Source organism: Rhinolophus hipposideros, assembly GCF_964194185.1.
Source record: "Rhinolophus hipposideros genome assembly, chromosome: 3".
Classification (NCBI taxonomy): domain Eukaryota; kingdom Metazoa; phylum Chordata; class Mammalia; order Chiroptera; family Rhinolophidae; genus Rhinolophus; species Rhinolophus hipposideros.
Window position 1 is genome coordinate 105,995,368 of NC_138049.1, and position 8,093 is coordinate 106,003,460.

The 8,093-nt window shown below is 35.7% G+C and overlaps 1 pseudogene across 1 annotated transcript; it reads left to right on the plus strand.

The window, feature by feature from the left end:
- The first annotated feature begins 4,690 nt into the window (after positions 1-4,690).
- LOC308494710 (small ribosomal subunit protein bS21m-like) lies at positions 4,691-7,873 on the plus strand (annotated as a pseudogene). Its single transcript has 2 exons — positions 4,691-4,708; positions 7,607-7,873. The product of its transcript is annotated as a small ribosomal subunit protein bS21m-like (transcript).
- Positions 7,874-8,093: the final 220 nt, after the last annotated feature.

Below are 8,093 nucleotides of genomic sequence, written 5' to 3' on the forward strand. Positions count from 1 at the left end.
AAATCCTAAACAAAATTCTAGCAAATCGAATACAACAATGCATTAAAAAGATTATTCATCACGACCAAGTGGGGTTCATCCCCGGGGCACAAGGATGGTTCAACATTCGCAAATCCATCAATGTGATACATCACATAAACAAAATAAAGGAGAAAAACCATATGATTCTATCAATTGATGCAGAAAAAGCATTTGATAAGATACAACATCCATTTATGATTAAAACACTTACTAAAATTGGTATAGAAGGAAAATACCTCAACATAATAAAGGCCATATACGACAAGCCCTCAGCTAATCTCATAATTAATGGTGAAAAGCTGAAGCCCTTTGCTCTACGTTCAGGAACACGACAAGGTTGTCCCCTATCACCTCTGCTTTTCAACATAGTGTTGGAAGTCCTCGCCAGAGCTATCAGGCAAGAGAAAGAAATAAAAGGCATCCAAATTGGGAATGAAGAAGTTAAATTGTCACTCTTTGCAGATGACATGATGCTATACATAGAAAACCCTAAAGACTCCACCAAAAAGCTATTAGAAACAATCAATGAATATAGTAAAGTTGCTGGCTACAAAATCAACGTACAAAAGTCCATTGCTTTCCTATATACCAACAATGAAATCTCAGAAAAAGAGATAGAAAAAACAATTCCTTTTGCAATTGCAGCAAAAAGAATAAAATACCTAGGAATAAACTTAACCAAGGATGTGAAGGATTTATATGCTGAAAACTATAAGACATTTTTGAAAGAAATTGAAGAAGACACAAAGAAATGGAAAGACATTCCATGCTCATGGATTGGAAGAATCAACATAGTTAAAATGGCCATATTACCCAAAGCCATATACAGATTTAATGCAATCCCCATTAAAATCCCAATGGCATTTTTTAAAGAAATAGAACAAAAAATCATCAGATTTGTTTGGAACCACAAAAGACCCCGAATAGCCAAAGCAATATTAAAAAAAAAGAACAATACTGGAGGTATTACACTCCCTGATTTTTCCTTGTACTACAGGGCTACAATAATCAAAACAGCTTGGTATTGGCGGAAAAACAGACACATAGACCAATGGAATAGAATTGAGAACCCAGAAATAAAACCATATAAATATGGACAGATAATTTTTGACAAAGAAGCTAAAAACATACGATGGAGGAAAGACAGCCTCTTCAATAAATGGTGCTGGCAGAATTGGATAGCTACGTGCAAAAGAATGAAACTGGACTGCTATCTGTCACCATGTACCAAAATTAATTCAAAATGGATCAAAGACTTAAGCATAAGACCTGACACAATAAACTGCATTGAAGAAAACATAGGTACTAAACTTATGGATCTTGGGTTCAAAGAGCATTTTATGAATTTGACTCCAAAGGCAATGGAAGTAAAAACTAAAATAAACAAATGGGATTATATGAAATTGAAAAGCTTCTGCACAGCAAAAGAAACTATTGACAAAATAATGAGGCAACCAACTGAATGGGAGAAGATTTTCGCAAACAGTTCCTCTGATAAGGGGCTAATATCCAAAATATACAGGGAACTCATGAAACTCAACAACAAAAAAACAAACAACCCAATTGAAAAATGGACAGAGGACCTGAAGAGACATTTCTCCAAAGAGGATATACAAATGGCAAATAGACATATGAAAAAATGCTCAACATCGCTAATCATCAGAGAAATGCAAATGAAAACCACAATGAGATATCACCTCACCCCAGTCAGAATGGCTTTCATCAACAAAACAAATAGTAACAAGTGTTGGAGAGGCTGTGGGGAAAAAGGAACTCTCATACACTGTTGGTGGGAATGCAGACTGGTGCAGCCGCTATGGAAGGCAGTGTGGAGGTTCCTCAAGAAATTACGAATAGAATTACCATATGACCCAGCAATCGCTCTCCTGGGTATCTACCCCAAAAATATAAAAGCATTTCTCTATAGAGACACGTGTACGCCAATGTTCATTGCAGCTTTGTTTACGGTGGCCACGACATGGAAACAACCAAAATGTCCTTCGATAGATGAATGGATAAAGAAGTTGTGGTACATATACACAATGGAATACTATTCGGCGTTAAGGAAAGATGATATAGGAACATTTGTGACAACATGGATGGATCTCGAGAGAATAATGCTAAGTGAAACAAGTCAGACAGAAAAAGCAGAGAACCCTATGATTTCACTGATATGTGGTATATAAACCAAAAAGAACAAGACAAACAAATGAGAAACAAAAACTCATAGACACAGACAATAATTTAGTGGTTACCAGAGGGTAAGGGGGTGGGGGGTGGGTGATGAAGGTAAAGGGAATCAAATATATGGTGATGGAAGGAGAACTGACTCTGGGTGGTGAACACACAATGGGATTTATAGACGATGTAATACAGAATTGTACACCTGAAATCTATGTAAATTTACTAACAATTGTCACCCCAATAAAATTAATTAAAAAAAAAAAATATATACTTTCTTAGCAACTTTCATATATGGCATACAGTATAATTAACTATAGTTACCATGTTGTACATTATATCCCAAATACTTATTTATTTTATACCTGGATGCAATGTAAGTACCTGACAATTGCTTTTTTTCTTATTGTAATGCAAATGCCTGACTTAAGCTTTTGGTCCGTTTCAAAGACAGCTATAATGAATAAAACATTGCCAGCTATTCAACTAGATAAATCTGGCCAGAGGGAGGTGGGGGGAAGTCTCCTTTGTTTCAGAGATCCCTGGTTGATTTCCATAATTGACCATTTAACCACTTGTGTTTCCCTTTGAGCTTTATTAATTCCCACCCTTACGTTTTATTAATATTTTATTTATTTAAAACATTTTTATTAAAGTATAGTTGGTATATGATATTATATTAGTTTCAGGTATATTCCTTACAATGTGATCACCACAATAAGTCTGCTAACATTTGTCACAGTGCAAAGTCGATATTATTGACACATTCCCAGTGCTGTACACTACATTCCCATGGCTGATACTAGAAGTTTGTACCTCTTCTGTATCACCTTCACCCTTTTCACCCATCTCCCAAACCCCTCCCCTCTGGCAACTGTCAGTTTGTTCTCTGCATCTGTGAGTCTATTTCTACTTCGTTTTGTTTATTTGTTTTATTTTTTATTTTTGTTTTTAGATTCCACATATAATATTTAAAATCACCAATGAAGAGTGAACCGCAAAACCCTAGACTGCCCCCATCCCCAACTCCATTAGAAGAAGAACCCCAGGCCTGTTCTCTCTCTCTCTCTCTCTCTCTCTCTCTCTCTCTCTCTCTCTTTATGCGACCTCCCTATGTGGCCCCAGGGATGCCATGTACCCATTAGAACCTGTAAGTAATAAACCTTGATTTTCCCAGTTTCCTGATGGTTATTGCTGAGAGTGTCCTGCAATCATAATGAGAACCACAAGGGCCGGTCCAACCATAACATTGGTTCTGAAAGGGACAATGTCTGTGGGGTCTCAACACGGGCCCAGGCGAGTGTCCCCAGGCATTTGTAGCCCATAGCATCAATATCCATAGGATAAGCCTGGCACAAAATCCTGGGAGTTTGTACCTTTGGATCACCTTCTCCAGTTTTGCCCAATATCCTACTGCCCCCACTTCTGGCAACCACCAATCTGCTTCATATGTCTATGAGTTTGTTGTTATTTTAAGATTCCACATATAGGAGAGATCATAAAGTATTTGTTTTTCTCTGTCTGACTTACTTCACTGAGAATAATGCCCTCAAGTTCCATCCATATTGTCACAAATGGCAAGATTTTTTTTTCTGAATAATGTTACATTGTATATATTGTTAACCTAAAAATAAAAGACCTTTCAAAGTGAGAGGCAACAAACATTTATTTCAGATTAAATAATAATAATAATAAATGACTAGCTGTTCGGTAAGATCAGGCAGAAGCCCAAATAATGTTCCAATTAGGAGACAAAGGCGGTGAGTATTTATGAAAAGGGAAAGTGGAACCATTACATCAGTTGAAGAAAGGCATTTCTATTGGTGCTGATAATATAGCATAGTGATGTTAGTTGTAACCAACATTCTAAATTTTCAGTCTAGTAGTCATAATAACTGAAAATTTAAAATTTAAAATGTAAGTACAATTCAGTGACATTAAGTACATTCACATTGTTATGCAACCATCATCCATCTCCAGAACTTTTTCATCTTCCCAACTCACTCTGTACCCATTAAACAGTAATTCCTCATTCCCCTCTCCCAACCAGCTCTTGGTAACCACCACTCTACTCCTAGACTACTTTTGGACTCAGTTGCTCTTTCACTTAATAAAAGAGAATGGGATTGCTTTTATACATGCAGGCCTTCTTATACATGTGTGATTGAGTTTATTGCAAGAAAAGTTAAGCGAAAATGGGTTGGAGAAAGTAAAGAGGTGGAAACACAACTGATCAGGGCTTTTCATACTAGGCCTGCTCTCCACAGGCCTCAGCAGCCCTGCCATGGATCTTTGCAAACAGCTCTTTGGGGCATGATGTTGCTTTAGGCCCAGTGCAAAGGTTATTTTGCTCTGTTTAACATTCCATTTTTAAGTTGTTCCATTTATAATGTTTTTTGACAACATATACCACATTTTATTTATCAATTTATCCATGGATGTACATTTAGGTTGCTTTCATGTTTTGGCTGTTTTAAATAATGATACAATGAACATGGGAATGCAGGTATCTTTTGGAGTTAGTGTTTTTGTTTTCCTTGGATAAACACCTGGAATTTGAGTGGCTAGATCATACGGTAGTTCTTATTTTTATTTATTTATTTTTTACCCTATTACAATTTTATTTTTAAATTTCTTTTATTGGGGAATATTGGGGAACAGCGTGTTTCTCCAGGGCCCATCAGTTTCAAGTCGTCCTTTAATCTAGTGGAAGGCGCTGCTCAGCTCCAAAGCCAGTCGTGGTTTTCAATCTTAGTTGCAGGGGGTGCAGCCCACCATCCCAGGTGGGAACTGAACCAGCAACTTCGCTGTTAAGAGCTCACGCTCTAACCAGCTGAGCCATCTGGCTGCCCCTCTATTTTTCATTTTTGAGGAACCTCCATTCTGTTTTCCACTGTGGCTGCATCGGTTTACATTCCTACCAACAGGGTACTAGGGTTCTTTTTTCTCCACATCTTTGCCAGCTTGTGTTATCTCTTGTCTTTTTGATGATAGCCTTTCTAATAGGTGTGAGGTGATATTTCATTATGTTTTTGATTTGCATTTTTCTGATAATTAGTGATGTTGAGCGTCTATTCATGTACTGTTGGCCATCTGTATGTCTTCTTTGGAAAAATGTCTATTCAGATCCTCTGCCCATGTTTTAAATCAGATTTTTTTTTTTCTATTGAGTTGCTCAAGATTTTTATTCTTTCCTTTAGGAGGTTGCTTTCCATTTTGTTGATTTTTTTTTTCTGTGCTAAAGCTTTCCAGTTTGATATAATTGCCTTTGCTTTTTGTGTCAAATTCAAAAAATCATTGCCAAAACTGATATCAAAGAGTTTACTGCCTATGTTTTCTTCTAGGATTTTTATGCTTTCAGGGCTTACATTCGAGTTTTTATTCATTGTGAGTTAATTTTTGTGTATGGTGTAAGATGGTGGTTCAGTTTCCATTTTTGCATGTGGCCATCCAGTTTTCCCAACATAATTTATTGAAGAGTCTGTCTTTTTCCCATTGTATATTCTTTTCTCTTTTGTCATAAATTAATCACCACATATGTGTAGTTTTATTTCTGGGCTCTCTATTCTGTTCTATTGATCTATGAGTCCATTTTTACGCCAATACCGTATTGTTTTGATTAATATAGCTTTGGACTACAGTTTCAAATTAGGAAGCAGATGTCTCTGGCTTTGTTCTTTTTCAAGATTGCTTTGGCTATTTAGGGTCTTTTGAAGTTCTGTACAATTTTTAGGATTTTTTTTTCTATTTCTGTGTAAAACGCCATTGGAATTTGATTGGGATTGCACTGAATCTATTGATTGGTTTGGGTAATATGGATATTTTAACAATATTAATTATTCTAATACATGAGCATAGAACAGCTTTACAATTTTGTGTCTTTTTCAGTTTACTTCATCAATGTCATAGTTTCAGTGTAAAGGTCTTTCACCTGCTTGGTTACATTTATTCCTAGGAATTTTATTCTTTTTGGTGCAATTGTAAATAGGATTTTTTAAAAAATGTTTTTCTGCTAGTTTGTTATTAATGTATAAAAACATAACAGATTTTTAAAATATATATCTTGATTTTGTACCCTGCAACTTTACGGTACTCTTTTATTAGTTTTAACAGTTTTTCAGTGGCTTCTTTAGGATTTTATATACACTATCAGTTCATCTGCAAATTGTCAGTTATATTTCTTCCTTTCTTATTTGGATGCCTTTTATTTCTTTTCTTTACCTAATTGCTCTGGCTATGATATCCAATTCTATTTTGAATAAAAGTAACAAGAGTAGGCATTCTTGTCTTGTTCCTGATCTTACAGGAAAAGCTTTCAACTTTTCCCAAGTGGGTATTATGTTAGCTCTTGTCCTGTCATACACACTCTATTTTATGCTGAGTTACAATATCCTCTATACCCATTTATTAAGAGTTTTTATCGTAAATGGATGTTGAATTTTGTCAGGTGCTTTTTCTGTATCTATTGAGATGATCATATAATTTTTATCCTTGTTAATGTTGTTTAATGTTAATGTTTATCACATCAACTAGTTTGACAATATTGAACCATTCTTGCATTCCTGGAATAAATCCCAGTTGATCATGGTGTATGATTATTTTAATTTATTGTTTAATTGAGTTTGGTAATATTTTGTTGAGGATTTTTCATTTAAGTTCATCAGGGATAATGGCCTGTAATTTTCTTTTCCTGTGGTGTCTGATTTTGATATCAGGGCACAAAATGTGTTTGGAAGCGTTCCCTCCTCTTCTATATTGAAAAAGTTTGAGAAGAGATGGTATTAATTCTTCTTTAAATATTTGATATATTCACCAGAGAAGCCATCTAATCCTCAAGTTTCATTTATTGGGAGGTTTTTGATTAATGATTTAATCTCCTCGCTAGTAATCAGTTTGTTTAGATTTCTATTTATTCATGATTCAGTTTTGGAAGATTGGATATTTGTAGGGATTTGTCCATTTCTTCTAGGTTGTCCAATTTTTTGGTGTATAATTATTAACAGTAGTCTCTTATGATCCTTTGTATTTCCGTGGTATCAGGTATAACATCTCCTCTTTCATTTTTTATTCCTCTTTTTTCTTGGTAAGTCTAGCTAAAGGTTTGTCAATTTTGCTTATTTTTTCTAAGAAGAAGTTTTTAGTATCATTGATCTTTTTAAATGTCTTTTTATCTTTATTTCATTTATTTCTGATCTAATGTTTTTTATTTCCTTCTTTATACTAACTTTTTTAGCTTCATGGTTTTTCTTTGTTTTCTAGTTCCTTCAGGTGTAAAGTTAGATCATTTATTTGAGATCTTTTTTGTTCTTTAAAAAAAAAATTTACATTTCTGGTTGTGAGCCAGCTTCACATTAGCTGGGTCCTGTGGGCACAAGGTCCTGCAGAGTAAAGACTTAATTCTAAGGTCGTGGGAAAACATCTGAAGTTCATTGCCAGGACTGTGATGGTACAGGAAGGGAACATGGAAGGTGCATACAGGACCCTAAGCAGAATCTTCCCCATGAATGGGTTCACTGGGGATATCAAGCAATGGCAGTACTATGAGAAGCCTTGCCACTGGTGACAGAGGGAGAGTTATGAAGCATGCCAGTGGATCTACAACATGGCAGTGACTCACAAGATCAACTTTTTGATGCAAAAGAATCAGGCAGATCCATGGCAGGGCTGCTGAGGCCTGTGGAGAGCAGGCCTAGTATGAAAAGCCCTGACCAGTTGTGTTTCCACCTCTTTTCTTTCTCCAACCCATTTTCGCTTAACTTTTCTTGCAATAAACTCAATCACACATGTATAAGAAGGCCTGCATGTATAAAAGCAATCCCATTCTCTTTTATTAAGTGAAAGAGCAACTGAGTCCAAAAGTAGTCTAGGAGTAGAGTGGTGGTTACCAAGAG